Consider the following 14,106-nt stretch of genomic DNA (forward strand, 5'->3'; position numbering starts at 1 on the left):
CCTGGCGGCAGGCTGTGGTTTACCAACTTCATCACAAGGCTGAAGGGAAATTAGTACGTAACAGATACCGTGGTCAAATAGCAAAGAGCAATACACAACCTGGGGCCCTCCTTTTAAAAGCAGACACGCTTCATGTGAGCATCACAGCAAGGGGAGGCAGCCTGGAGCTGTGCCACCAAGGTGGTCAGATAGTGGAGGCCAGAGCCAAGCATCCCAGTATCCGAGTTCTCTAAGGACCATGTCCAGCCATCACCAGCAGCATCCATGCCCTGGGGTCTGCGCTTCACTGCCAGGCAGCTGGGGAAAAAGGCTTCATACTTAGGATGTGCTGCAGCAAGAAGAGTCCCCAAACCAGCATGCAAAATCCACAGCTCCCCTTCGCACTTATAAATTACCCTGCTTTCCACATTAACTGCAGAGTAGTGGAAGAATACATCAGGGAGATGCTGAGCACCTGAACCTGGCTTGCACATTACTCCCTTGAGCTGCACAACTGCTATACAAAAAAGATGTGGACAGATTCGAGAGGGTCCAGAGAAGGGCCACAAAGATGAGCCAAGGTCTGGGAAGCTGTGGGAGGAAAGGCTGAGAGCTGGATCTTTTCAGCCTGGAGAAGAGCAAGCTCAGGGGAGACCTTGTCACCATGTGCCAGTATTTAAAGGGTGGCTACAAAGGCAACAGAGACTCCCTTTTGACAAGGAGTCCCATGGAAAAGACAAGGGGTGATGGGCACGAGTTACTCCTGGGGAGATTCGGACTGGACTCAAGAGGAAAATTTTCCCCAATGAGAACACCCAGCCATTGGAATAATCTCCCCAGGGAAGCGGTGGATTCCCCAACACCAGACACTGTTAAGCTTTGGCTGGACAGGGTGCTGGGACATCAAGTCTAGGTCATGCTTTGCCTGGAAGGGTTGGACCAGATGAGCCTGAGTTCATCCAGGTCTCTTTCCTCTCACCTCACTGGCTTCATGCTCAAATCTCAGCTCATCTCTGCTCCTGTTTCTCCAAGAGCACCCCTTTTTTTTACCCCTCTGGGTTCCCACAGGTCCTTCCTCCCAGGCTGCTGGAAGCAAGGAAGGAAGGTGAGAGGAGGGGGAAAACACCTCACCTCTTTCCTGACTCAGTGACAGCAGCATCAATCGGATGGCAACATTACACCTGCATTCCCTCAGCTAAACTACTTAAGAAGGGGGGAGCACCTCAATTAGAGCATGTTCCCCTCAGAGCATCCTGAGTTGAAACAAGGGTATCATTTGTGTTTGCTGAATATTACCAAAACCAGGTTGAACCAAAAGGAGCTACCCAACACTGGAAGTTTCATCAAAACCATTTCCACCTTTGACAAATTCATAAGGAACTGAAAGCAGGATCTTTCAACATGAAGTGGTTGTTAACTTGATCTAGAGGCATCACTTCCTGATCCAACCCCCATCCCTCAGCCAGTTCCTCTCCTTCAGGCGCCTGCAGCCCTGGGCTCTGGGGCAGTCACCATGCTCAGGACAGCAGCAGCACAAGCCAGGAATGAGTCACGTTTTTATTAGGACAATGAGAAATTAAATCTAAAGCCTGTTGTTTAACAGTGACAGCAGCATTTCAGTGCAAGGGAATGCAAATTGCAGTTTAAAGGTACAACAGTCACAAAATGGGTTTTGGTTCAAAGGGACCTTAAAGATCATCTTGTTCCACCCTCCCCTGCCATGGGCAGTCCTTAAAAGAAATTAAAAGTGACAAGAAATCATCTTACAGAATAGGGTTAAAAAAGCCACTCCTTACAGAGTACCATAAAGCCCTGTTATAGCAACTGATGTACCTCAGCCTTAAGCCTTCTTCAGGGTTTTGCCACTGTGTCAAAAACGTGGCTGGGACACAGACACTCTTCATGACACTGTGCAAAGTCCAGCTCTCAGCAGAGCAGATGGAGTGATGCTCTTCAAAACAAAGTCAGACTGTGACTTTAAAAACTGACAGAATTCAGTCATGTAGCACTGCAATGTCTCATGTACACCATTGTGGGGACAGGATGACACTACTGGACAGAAGTACACCCAACCAAAATGTAATATTTCATAGTTAATTCTCTAAAGAGCAATTCTTCCATTATTTGTGTCAGTGTGAGGACCAACAGCTCAGTAATGTGGCCAAAGGGATGTAGGCTGCAGCACTCATGCTGTATTAACTCACATGAACACATCATGCAAGACCTGCACGCTTTGTGTTTTCTCAATCACCCTGGCCACAGGGAGCTGAGGGGGGAACTTCAGATAGGGCGATTCATGACTCCAGCAACACATTTCAATGAGAAAATACACTTCTTTCTCTTGAAAAAGAAATAGGTGCATTTCTTGAGGCCAATGTACCATCTCTGACACAGCAGAACAAGAGTCACTGGTAGGGAAGCTACTAGTGAAATCCCATGGAAAGGGAGCCAAGAACTAAATACTTCTTTCTTCACTGCACTGTTCCTCTTAACATGAGATAAGCAGCCACATCCTGGAGTCTCAGAACTCTTTTCTTGAATCATTTAGGATTCTGTCCTGGGTTCAGCAGCAGCAGTCATTTTTCTCCTTCTTAGTAGCTACTGCAGTGCTATGTTTTCATTTTTTGGCCTGGGAAGAGAGCTGATAACGCCGATGTTTTCAGTTGCTGCTCGAATGTTTGGTCTGGCCAAGGACTTTGTGAGCCTCATGCTCTGCCAGGGAGGAGGGGAAGCTGGGAGGAAGCAGAGACAGGACACCTGACCTAAACTAGCCAAAGAGGTATTCCATAGCACAGCACGGCATGCCCAGGATGTAACGGGGAGTTACCCGGAAGGGCTGGGACTGCAGGGTTGGAGGAGGTATTGGTCGGTGCTCTGCTGGGGGGAGTGGGGCGAGTTATCTGTTGGCTGGTGCTGAGGTGTTGTATTCTTTCCTCTTGTTATTTCCTTTAGCACTATTATTATTGGTGGTAGCAGCAGAGATTTGTGTTATACCTTAGTTACTGAACTGTTCTTATCTCAACCCATGGGAGTTGTATTCTTTTCGATTCTCCTTTCCGTCCCTCCAGGAGCAGGGGGAGGGCAAGAAGGGGGGCAGTGAGTGAACAAGCTGTGTGGTTTGGGTTGAAACCACGACAGTTCTTTTTGGCGCCCAACGTGGGGCACGAAGGCTCCAGATAACGACAGAGATGATTGGATTAACAGTCGTCACAATGCTGATTTATTGGCTCTCAAAGTTGTTTCTCTTGATCTCGCAGTTTCAGAGCGCTGTACATTACCTAGAGCCGGTATTTGCTGTGGTAGTGTTTATCAAGTATGGGGCCTGGGCTAAGGTTCTTGTTTCACTGTGCTTTATGGCAAAGACTTGTAATACGGTTGGGCTACCGCAGCAGGGAGAGATGGACGTGGCCGTGGACTTGTTCCTGGCCGCCCCGCTGCTCTTCACCGCCCTGGCCCTTGTCCTCGCCTCCGCCTTCGTGAGGCTGCGGGGAGCCGAGGGGGAGCGGCCCCGGGAGCCGGCGGCGGCCGAAGCGGCCCGGGAGAGCGGCCCCGGGGAGGAGGCGGCGGCGGGAGCGGGGCCCGAGGCCGGGAACGAGGCGGCTGCTGAGCAGCGGGAGGAGGCGGCGAAGGAGCCGAGCCCCGCGGAGGAGCCGAGCCCCGCGGCCGAGCCCAGCCCCGCGGAGGCCGAGAGCGTCCCCCGGCAGCCGCCCGCCGAGCCCCAGGAGGATGCAGGGGCCCAGGCAGCATTTCCCAGCACGGCAGAGGAGGAAGAGCTGCGCCCAGGGAAAGAGAAGCCGGTGGTGGGAGAGCCGGCAAGCACGGCAGCTGCACCAGCCCCAGGGACAAGTACAGCAGCGTCATTGGAGAGTTCTGAAGGGTTTGAATGGCCTTTGGGTACCCTTGGGACCTGCCTGCTGGTTGTGATGGGGGTCAGCATGGTGGCACACACACAGAGGGTGTTCTACCCACGGCCATTTTGTCTGATCTCAGAAGTTAAGCAGAGTCAGGTTTGGGTCTTGTCTGGGGTTAGACCACAATACGGGAGGACCAAGAGATCTTCCCCAAGGCTGGACAGCCATGAGTGACAGGGTGTGTGGGACAGTATGAGCCAGTATCTGGTCCACTGGGCCCCTCCAGTGCTTTGGAAGCATCGGAGATGGAAGGCAGCTGTACGGAGTCCCCAGCAACAAGCTGCAGAAACTGCTGAAGGGGACAGTGAATTATTTCGAGCCTGGTGGGCCCACGGCACTTCAGGCCATCAGGACAGAGATGCAACATAGAGATGGACTCATGATCGAGGGGTGGACTTAGCAAAGGACACTATTGCCCAGGTTATTCACTAGTGTGAACACTGCACACAGCCTCTCCTGCTCTGAGACACTGTTACAAGAGATGGAGCCTGGCATCATGGACCAGGTGGACTCAGCAGCTTTATAGGGACTGGTCCATGCACTAAGAGTGTACTGAGATAAGAGTGATGGTATACTGAAAATGTGGGATCTGAGCATGACGTGAATGGTATGGAATAAGGGGTGGATACTGTCCTGGGTTCAGCAGTAGCAGTCATTTTCCTCCTTAGTAGCTACTGCAGTGCTATGTTTTCATTTTTTGGCCTGGGAAGAGAGCTGATAACGCCGATTGAGCAGTTGCTGCTCAAATGTTTGGTCTGGCCAAGGACTTTGTGAGCCTCATGCTCTGCCAGGGAGGAGGGGAGGCCGGGAGGAAGCAGAGACAGGACACCTGACCCAAACTAGCCAAAGAGGTATTCCATAGCACAGCACGTCATGCCCAGGATGTAACGGGGAGTGACCCGGAAGGGCTGGGAGGACTGCAGGGTTGGACAAGGTATCAGTCAGTGCTCGGCTGGGGGGAGTGGGGCGAGTTATCGGTCGGCTGGTGTTGAGGTGTTGTATTCTTTCCTCTTGTTATTTCTTTTATCATTATTATTTTATCATTATTATTATTTGAAAAATCATGGCAGTCAGGTGAAGTTCCCGATGACTGGAAAAAGGGAAATATAACCCCCATTTTCAAGAAGGGGAAAATGGAAGACCCGGGGAATTACAGACCAGTCAGTCTCACCTCTGTGCCTGGTAAAATCTTGGAGCACATTCTCCTAGACAACATGCTAAGGCACATGAAGAACAACAAGGTGCTTGGTGACAGCCAGCATGGCTTCACTAGGGGGAAATCCTGCCTGACCAATTTGGTGGCCTTCTATGATGGGGCTACAGAATTGATGGATAAGGGTAAAGCAGTTGACGTCATCTACCTGGACTTGTGCAAAGCGTTTGACACTGTTCCACACGACATCCTTCTCTCTAAATTGGAGAGATATCAATTTGATGGATGGACCACTCGGTGGATAAAGAACTGGCTGGACGGCCGCACACAAAGAGTTGTGGTCAATGGCTCGATGTCTGGCTGGAGACCAGTAACGAGTTTTGTCCCTCAGGGATCGGTGTTGGGACCGGTCTTGTTTAACATCTTCGTTGCTGACATGAACAGTGGGATTGAGTGCGCCCTTAGCAAGTTTGCTGATGACACCAAGCTGTGTGGTCCGGTTGATACGCTGGAGGGAAGGGATGCCATCCAGAGGGACCTCGACACGCTTGTGAGGTGGGCTGATGCCAACCTTACGAAGTTCAACCACGACAAGTGCAGGGTCCTACACCTGCGTCGGAGCAATCCCAGGCACGGCTACAGACTGGGCAAAGAAGAGATTCAGAGCGGCCCTGCAGAGAAGGACTTGGGGGTGCTGGTCGATGAGAAAATGAACATGAGCCGGCTGCAGTGTGCGCTCGCAGCCCAGAAACCAACCGTATCCTGGGCTGCATCAAAAGGAGTGAGACCAGCAGGTCGAAAGAGGTGATCCTGCCCCTCTACTCTGCTCTTGTGAGACCTCACCTGGAGTATTGTGTGCAGTTCTGGTGTCCTCAACATAAAGAGAACATGGAACTGCTGGAACAAGTCCAGAGGAGGGCCACGAGGATGATCAGGGGCTGGAGCACCTCCCGTATGAAGACAGGCTGAGCAAGTTGGGGCTGTTCAGCGTGGAGAAGAGAAGGCTGCTTGGGGACCTAATAGCAGCCTTCTAGTACCTGAAGGGGGCCTATAGGGATGCTGGGGAGGGACTCTTCCTCAGGGACTGTAGTGACAGGACAAGGGGTAACGGGTTCAAACTTAAACAGGGGAATTTTAGATTGGGCACTGGAATGGGCTGCCTAGGGAGGTTGTGAATGCTCCATCCCTGGCAGTGTTCAAGGCCAGGCTGGGCGAAGCCTCGGGTGGCATGATTTATTGTGAGGCGTCCCTGCCCATGGCAGGGGTTTGGAACTAGATGATCTTGAGGTCCTTTCCAACCATAACTATTCCCTATTCTATGATTTTATCCAACCCGTTGCTGGTTGGAGAACGTCACTGGGCAGGGTTTCTGGGGTAAAACCCGTCTTCCTCCACCTTAGGAATGTGTTGCCTTTGTTGCCTTCGTATCCTTCTGGAGTTCATGGGCAACAGCGTTTGGACAGGACCCATTGGCTCGATTCTTTTGTTTACTTCACGCAGATCATGAAGGAGGCGAAATCCCTTACCATTCCGCTTGGGTGTAACAAAGACCGGGGTATTCCATGGGCTGGTGGAAGGTTCTATATGGCCTTGTTGTAGTTCGCGGTCAACTAGCTCAAGAAGAGCACCCATTCGAGGCTTAGACAGGGGCCACTGCTCGACCCACACTGGATCGGATAATTTCCAAGACAATTTAATTGGTGGAGGCAGGTGTGTGGCAGTGGCCCTTACTATAAATTTGTCACCTTGGCTTTTAATAGGGCTAAAGCGTCCCTCCCCAACAGGGGTGGGACTCCTGACATAACATAGGGAAAAAGGGTAATTGTTTTCTCCGGTCCTTTTTCAGTATGAAGTGTGATTGCTATCAGCTGGGCACTCTTCTGAGCTCGGGATAATCCCCCCACGCCACCCACCATAGAGGCGTCTTTCAATTTCCAACACGGGGGCCAGTTCTTCTCAGGGATAATGGTAATGTCTGCCCCAGTATCAATCGGGAAAGGGACACTGATGGTGGTACCAGCTAAGACATTATGGAGGGAACAGACCCCCCACACCACTGGCGGGTTATCACAGTTCACGGCCAGGGCCACCCTGGGGTCCCGCTCCCAGGGGTTGGTCCTTGTTGACCCTGGGGTAGGGACAGATCTGGCTGAACCGTCAGTTGGACCATAAAGCTGGTTGCTTCTCGAGGGGTTAATGGGTTCGGGAGTGCCTCACCCCATCTGGGGTTGGCGTAGCTGGGCCGCCTCATGTCCCAAGTGGGAGAGGACTGTGCACGGCCCAAGTGTCCCCTCCCCGCCCTGTTTTCCTGGGTTTTAGATCTACATTCCTTAGCAAAATGCCCTTTCTTTCCGCAGGCCCAGCACGGTCCTCTGGGTTGGTTCCGACGTGGGGGAGGCGCTATTAGTGGCTTTTCCGACTGAGGACAGTTTGGTGCAATGTGGCCCACCCGGCCACACTTAAAACATGCCGTCATATTAGCCATCGTGGTGTGGACAGCAGCCTGGATCGGGGCCAGTTGCTCTTCTTTTGCGACATGCTTAATCATGTCCGCAATGCTTGACCTCGCCGGCAATGATCGTAAAATTTCTTTGGTTGTCGAATTGCATTGCTGGCGTAAGCATTCTGTGACAACTGCGCCTTTCGCTTCCGCAGGCAGGGACGAGGAGTCAACCGCTGCCTGGAGGCGGTCTACAAATTGTGTAAAACTCTCACTTTCATTTTGTTTTATTTTAGACCATGGCGATGGCTTGGCAGTGACTCTAGAAGCTTCACGAATAGCTTCTCTGGCTGCACGGGTAGTTGTCATTACTTCAGAGGGCCGCAGGCCCTGGGCCTGTGCCTGGGGGGTGATCATTGCTGGATCTATACCCGTTAATCGCTGCAGGCTGGAGCCATGTAGTGGATGATCCGCCCCGGTTACTTGAGCTAGTTGTGCTATACAGTTGTATTCCCATTCTTGATTAAAAACAAATCATCCCTGCCCCGTCAAGAATCATTTTACAGGTTTGTTTTGTATCGAACGGGAGCATGTCATCTCCCCCAAAAACACCATCTGCGAGGGTGGAGACCATGGCAGAATTAAGCCCTTTATCTGCGATTGCCTTAACAATCGCTTGTACATCTTTTGGATTCATTGGCGAGTAGACCCTCTGCCCCCATCTGTCACCCGGACCGGGAACGCTGATTTGGGTGATGGGGTCCAGGCGGCGCAAGCAGTCTTTATTTTCCTCCAGCCCGTGAGGGGGAGTCCTCCCCCTTTGTCCATCTCCGTTTCCTCCTCCTCTAGGCTTGAATCGGTTGTGACCCACTCCTCCCGGCCGGTGCCTGATCCACAGTCAGAGCTCGACTGCCTGCTCCCTGCCGGCTCCCTGCGCCTTTCTGGCAGGCTCCGGCCCCGCTCGCTTTCCTTGCGGGCGGCCGCTCCCTCCCTCTCGATTCGCCCCCCTCTCCTCGGCGGGCTGTTTGCCGTACGAGGGTATTTTTCCCGGTGGCCGCTCCGGTCGCTTTCTGCCCCTCGCTGCGCTCTCCTCCCGTTCGCGGGTGCCCCCCCCAGTTCTCTCCTCGCCGTTCCTTCCCTCCTCGCCGTTCCTTCCCTCCTCGCCGTTCCTTCCCTCCTCGCCGTTCCTTCTCTCCTCGCCGTTCCTTCTCTCCTCCCCGTTCCTTCTCTCCTCGCCGTTCCTTCTCTCCTCGCCGTTCCTTCTCTCCTCCCCGTTCCTTCTCTCCTCGCCGTTCCTTCTCTCCTCCCCGTTCCTTCTCTCCTCGCCGTTCCTTCTCTCCTCGCCGTTCCTTCCCTCCTCGCCGTTCCTTCTCTCCTCCCCGTTCCTTCCCTCCTCGCCGTTCCTTCTCTCCTCCCCGTTCCTTCCCTCCTCGCCGTTCCTTCCCTCCTCGCCGTTCCTTCCCTCCTCGCCGTTCCTTCTCTCCTCGCCGTTCCTTCTCTCCTCGCCGTTCCTTCTCTCCTCGCCGTTCCTTCCCTCCTCGCCGTTCCTTCCCTCCTCCCCGTTCCTTCCCTCCTCGCCGTTCCTTCTCTCCTCCCCGTTCCTTCCCTCCTCGCCGTTCCTTCCCTCCTCCCCGTTCCTTCCCTCCTCCCCGTTCCTTCCCTCCTCGCCGTTCCTTCTCTCCTCGCCGTTCCTTCCCTCCTCCCCGTTCCTTCCCTCCTCGCCGTTCCTTCCCTCCTCGCCGTTCCTTCTCTCCTCCCCGTTCCTTCCCTCCTCCCCGTTCCTTCCCTCCTCGCCGTTCCTTCCCTCCTCCCCGTTCCTTCTCTCCTCGCCGTTCCTTCTCTCCTCGCCGTTCCTTCTCTCCTCGCCGTTCCTTCTCTCCTCGCCGTTCCTTCTCTCCTCCCCGTTCCTTCCCTCCTCCCCGTTCCTTCCCTCCTCCCCGTTCCTTCCCTCCTCGCCGTTCCTTCTCTCCTCCCCGTTCCTTCCCTCCTCTCCGTTCCTTCCCTCCTCGCCGTTCCTTCCCTCCTCGCCGTTCCTTCTCTCCTCGCCGTTCCTTCCCTCCTCGCCGTTCCTTCCCTCCTCGCCGTTCCTTCCCTCCTCGCCGTTCCTTCTCTCCTCGCCGTTCCTTCTCTCCTCGCCGTTCCTTCCCTCCTCGCCGTTCCTTCTCTCCTCCCCCTCCTCGCGGCGTGCCCATGATGATACCGGCGCTTTCTCCTTTTTCCCGCCACGGGCGGCTTCGCCCTGCCCTCCGCCTTTGTGCTCGGCGCCATCTTGGGGCGCATATGGCGGCGGTCTAGGCCAGGCTGCCTCAGACTCCACTTTCTCCGGGGCGCCCCTGGCCTCCTCGGCTCGCCTGCCCCAGAAAGATTTATCTCGATTCTGTCCCTCCGTTAACGTGTCGGGGCCCGTGTCGGGACCCGGTCGAGGGTGTTAGCGTAAGAATAAACACATAACCACCGGGATGGTTATATGAGGTGCTTTACTGCAGCGCTGGGAAACCAGGGGCACTCGCCCAAATCTGGCTTCAACCTCGTCACATCGCGTCCGCAATTTATATCCTAAAAGCTTCACACTGAATACATATTCATCATAGGTTACAACATTTAACTAATACGTATGCATTAGGGATTGCCATGTCCATCTATTACGACATCAGCCTCTTCTGCGCTTGCGCGGCCCCCTCTGGTGGTCGTCTGGTGGTCGTTCCGATGAAGTAAGAGTCTTCCTCAGGTGAAGTAAGAAGTCTTCCTCAGGTTGTCCTTTTCACCTTTCCCCCACTTGAGTATATTCCAATCCTTGTGTAAATGTTAGCACCCTCTTATCTTCTTTCTGGTATGCTCTTCCAGCTATCTTATACAGGTTCCACTTGGGTATAGTCTCCAGTACATACTTTTCTAAATCCTTTTATACTCCTTTTACCATATTTGGTTATGTTTTTGTAGCATTGGGTACAAGACAGCTGTGGTATATTGCAACATTAGAACCGCCGTGATACAAAACCACGAAGTCACAGCATTTTCTAATATACAAAACCTCGCGATTGATTTATAAATTTCTCAAACATAATAATTTTTACTATTTCATACAATTGTTTTATCATACAAAATTCTGCTCTTTCCAACAAGGGGACGAGTCGCCCTCTTGGTGATCTTTGGGCTCAATACAATCAGCATCATCTGGGGGGTGCAAAGTCTGCGTGGCCGCCCCGACTCCCAATTTCAGGGTGGCCAACAAACAGTTCTCTGCCGCCTTCCAGGCCTCCTGCTCTTGTACGGCCTTTTTCAAAGCCTGTACGACTTTCCCCCATGACTTAAGAATTTTCCCACAACCCGAAGACATCGTTTCTTCGGCTAACGCTTTAGTACATTTATCCCACACTTCAGCGTGGAGAATATCCACCGGCTGGGCAATAACTCCAGTTTGCAAAACCTCGCAAGTGCGAGAGTAAAATCTTTGGGTTTACAATCAATACCCCACTGACTATGTAACTGCGATACGACCTTCGCAAGGGCTTCCATCCTCCTTGTTGGTCCGGGAGCGTCCCACCCGCCAGGCTGGTCCTGCCGATCCGGCCGCCGTTCACCCGTCCAGGCGATTCCCGAAACCCCATTCCCGGATTTCGGCACCACTTCTTGCCTTCGTTGACTTGACGAGCTATCTCAGGAACGGCACGGCGACCAACCCCAGGCCGCTCGGGCCATCAGCCAGCAGACACCAATGTGGTGAACGGCAAACGGACTTTATTGACGGGTAACACGGTGTTATATACCCTGAGTTTACAACGTCACTTCTGTCTGCTTACGTCACAAAACAAGTGTTACTGGCTCTAGGGAGAGGAGTCTTATCTTCTTTCCGTACAACACGACATCTTCCAACCGCCAAGCCCTAACTACCACAGGAATGGTTGGATAGATGGACGGATGGTGGGTGGCCTGATCCCCTTTGCATCACCAGCCAACTATGTGACGTCATTGCATGTCACAATCACCCCCAGCTATATCTCGTGCAGGCTGTGGCAAAGCCCTGCAGAGTCAAGCACAGCAGCAAGCAGCATGGCCAGGTACCAGCGGAGCGGCAGCCACCGCCGGAGCAACCGCCTCCGATCCAGACGCCGGCAGAGCAGCCGCCAAAGTGGATACCGTTCCAGGCGCCAGAGGAGAAGCCGCTCTAGCCGCCGGAGGCAGCGCGTGTCCAGGCGCCGGCAGAGCCGCTACAGCCAGGGGAAAGGACGCAGAGGTGGGAGTCAGCGCAGGGGTCAGCGTGTGTTGCCAGGCACCACAAGGATGTCCTGGGCACTGCAGCTCTGGGCGATTGAGGGGTGACAAGGAGGAGGGAACGGGGTGCGCAGCTCATGCTCACGGCCAGCTCTGTTTCCCACCAGGTCGCCAGTCTCGATCACAGAGAAGATACTGATCTCTCTGCCAGCGTCCTCCCAAGCAGGGCTGTCCTGGCCATCGGCTGCTGCCTGCCCATGATCTGACAAGTCAGCACAGGTCTACCACCACTGGGCAGGCCACCTGGGAATAAACGGCAGAAACATGGATGCTGTCTTGCCTGGTGTTGCTGGGGCTGTAAAGGACTGAGCCAGAGCTTGGGGCCAGGAGCCTAGGCTGCTCTGTGCTGCAGAGACTCCTCAGCCCCCTAGCCCATATGTTTTGGGAGAAGCGTCCTCAAAGTGCCACCTAGACTGGTGGCAATCCCAAAAGCCCTTCTGTCCCTACAGACACTCTGCACTTGTCGGCCATGGAGAAGTTGTGCTTTTGGCAGCATAAAGCCTGATCTGGACAACGATGTGCCGGTAGCTGGGGTTGGCTGCACAGAAGCTGCCTGTGAAATTATAGTCGTAGAATGAGAGAATGATTTGGGTTGGAGGAGACCTTTAAAGTTCATCCAATAACAACCCTACACTATAGGCAAGGGACACCTTCCACTAGACCAAGTCACTCAAAGCTCTGCCTGTTCCTGAGAACAGGAGCACATGGTGGGGCCAAGTGTGCAGTTCTGTTGTCCTCAACATAAAAAGGACACGGAACTGTTGGAACAAGTCCAGAGGAGGGCCACGAGGATGAATGTTTGTGAATCCTCAAGGATTATTTAGTTTCATAAAGCACTTCAACGCACTTAACATGCTCTTGAAATATTCCTGATGCTGGGAAGACACTGAGCAAGGCAACTCAATTTCATTGTCTTTCCCTAAAAGAATGAAGAAAGAAGCAGCAGCACCCGGCAACGCTGGGAGCCAGCTGTGTTCAGTAGCATGGCTGTGCCTGGGATGCGAGACTGAACAGGGGCCTTTGGGGTGCCAAGCTCCTGCACGAGATCTGGTTTGCGCACATGGGGGAGGAACAGGGAGAGCTTTTTATCCAACCCGTTGCTGGTTGGAGAACGTCACTGGGCAGGGTTTCTGGGGTAAAACCCGTCTTCCTCCACCTTAGGAATGGTTGGATAGATGGACGGATGGTGGGTGGCCTGATCCCCTTTGCATCACCAGCCAACTATGTGACGTCATTGCATGTCACAATCACTCCCAGCTATATCTCGTGCAGGCTGTGGCAAAGCCCTGCAGAGTCAAGCACAGCAGCAAGCAGCATGGCCAGGTACCAGCGGAGCGGCAGCCACCGCCGGAGCAACCGCCTCCGATCCAGACGCCGGCAGAGCAGCCGCCAAAGTGGATACCGTTTCAGGCGCCCGAGAAGCCGCTCTAGCCGCCGGAGGCAGCGCATCTCCAGGCGCCGGCAGGGCCGCTACAGCCAGTCTAAACGACGCAGAGGTGGGAGTCAGCGCAGGGGTCAGCGTGTGTTGCCAGGCACCACAAGGATGTCCTGGGCACTGCAGCTCTGGGCGATTGAGGGGTGACAAGGAGGAGGGAGCGGGGTGCGCAGCTCATGCTCACGGCCAGCTCTGTTTCCCACCAGGTCGCCAGTCTCGATCACGGGGAAGATCCTGATCTCTCTGCCAGCGTCCGCCCAAGCAGGGCTGTCCTGGCCATCGGCTGCTGCCTGCCCATGATCTGACAAGTCAGCACAGGTCTACCACCACTGGGCAGGCCACCTCAGAATAAACGGCAGAAACATGGATGCTGTCTTGCCTGGTGTTCCTGGGGCTGTAAAGGACTGAGCCAGAGCTTGGGGCCAGGAGCCTAGGCCGCTCTGCGCTGCAGAGACTCCTCAGCCCCCTAGCCCATATGTTTTGGGAGAAGCGTCCTCAAAGTGCCACCTAGACTGGTGGCAATCCCAAAAGCCCTTCTGTCCCTACAGACACTCTGCACTTGTCGGCCATGGAGAAGTTGTGCTTTTGGCAGCATAAAGCCTGCCCTGGACAACGATGTGCCGGTAGCTGGGGTTGGCTGCACAGAAGCTGCCTGTGAAATTATAGTCGTAGAATGAGAGAAAGATTTGGGTTGGAGGGGACCTTTAAAGTTCATCCAATAACAACCCTACACTATAGGCAAGGGACACCTTCCACTAGACCAAGTCACTCAAAGCTCTGCCTGTTCCTGTGAACAGAAGCACATGGTGGGGCCAAGTGTGCAGTTCTGTTGTCCTCAACATAAAAAGGACACGGAACTGTTGGAACAAGTCCAGAGGAGGGCCACGAGGATGAATGTTTGTGAATCCTCAAGGAT

The 14,106-nt window shown here is 53.8% G+C and overlaps 1 long non-coding RNA gene across 1 annotated transcript; it reads left to right on the forward strand.

Annotated features, from left to right (window-relative positions):
- The first annotated feature begins 10,509 nt into the window (after nt 1-10,509).
- LOC136023630 (uncharacterized) lies at nt 10,510-13,533 on the forward strand. Its single transcript, XR_010616649.1, has 3 exons — nt 10,510-11,717; nt 11,863-13,251; nt 13,397-13,533. It is a non-coding gene; the product is annotated as an uncharacterized LOC136023630 (long non-coding RNA).
- Nucleotides 13,534-14,106: the final 573 nt, after the last annotated feature.

The sequence above is a fragment of the Lathamus discolor genome, chromosome 19 (assembly GCF_037157495.1).
Source record: "Lathamus discolor isolate bLatDis1 chromosome 19, bLatDis1.hap1, whole genome shotgun sequence".
NCBI lineage: Eukaryota > Metazoa > Chordata > Aves > Psittaciformes > Psittacidae > Lathamus > Lathamus discolor.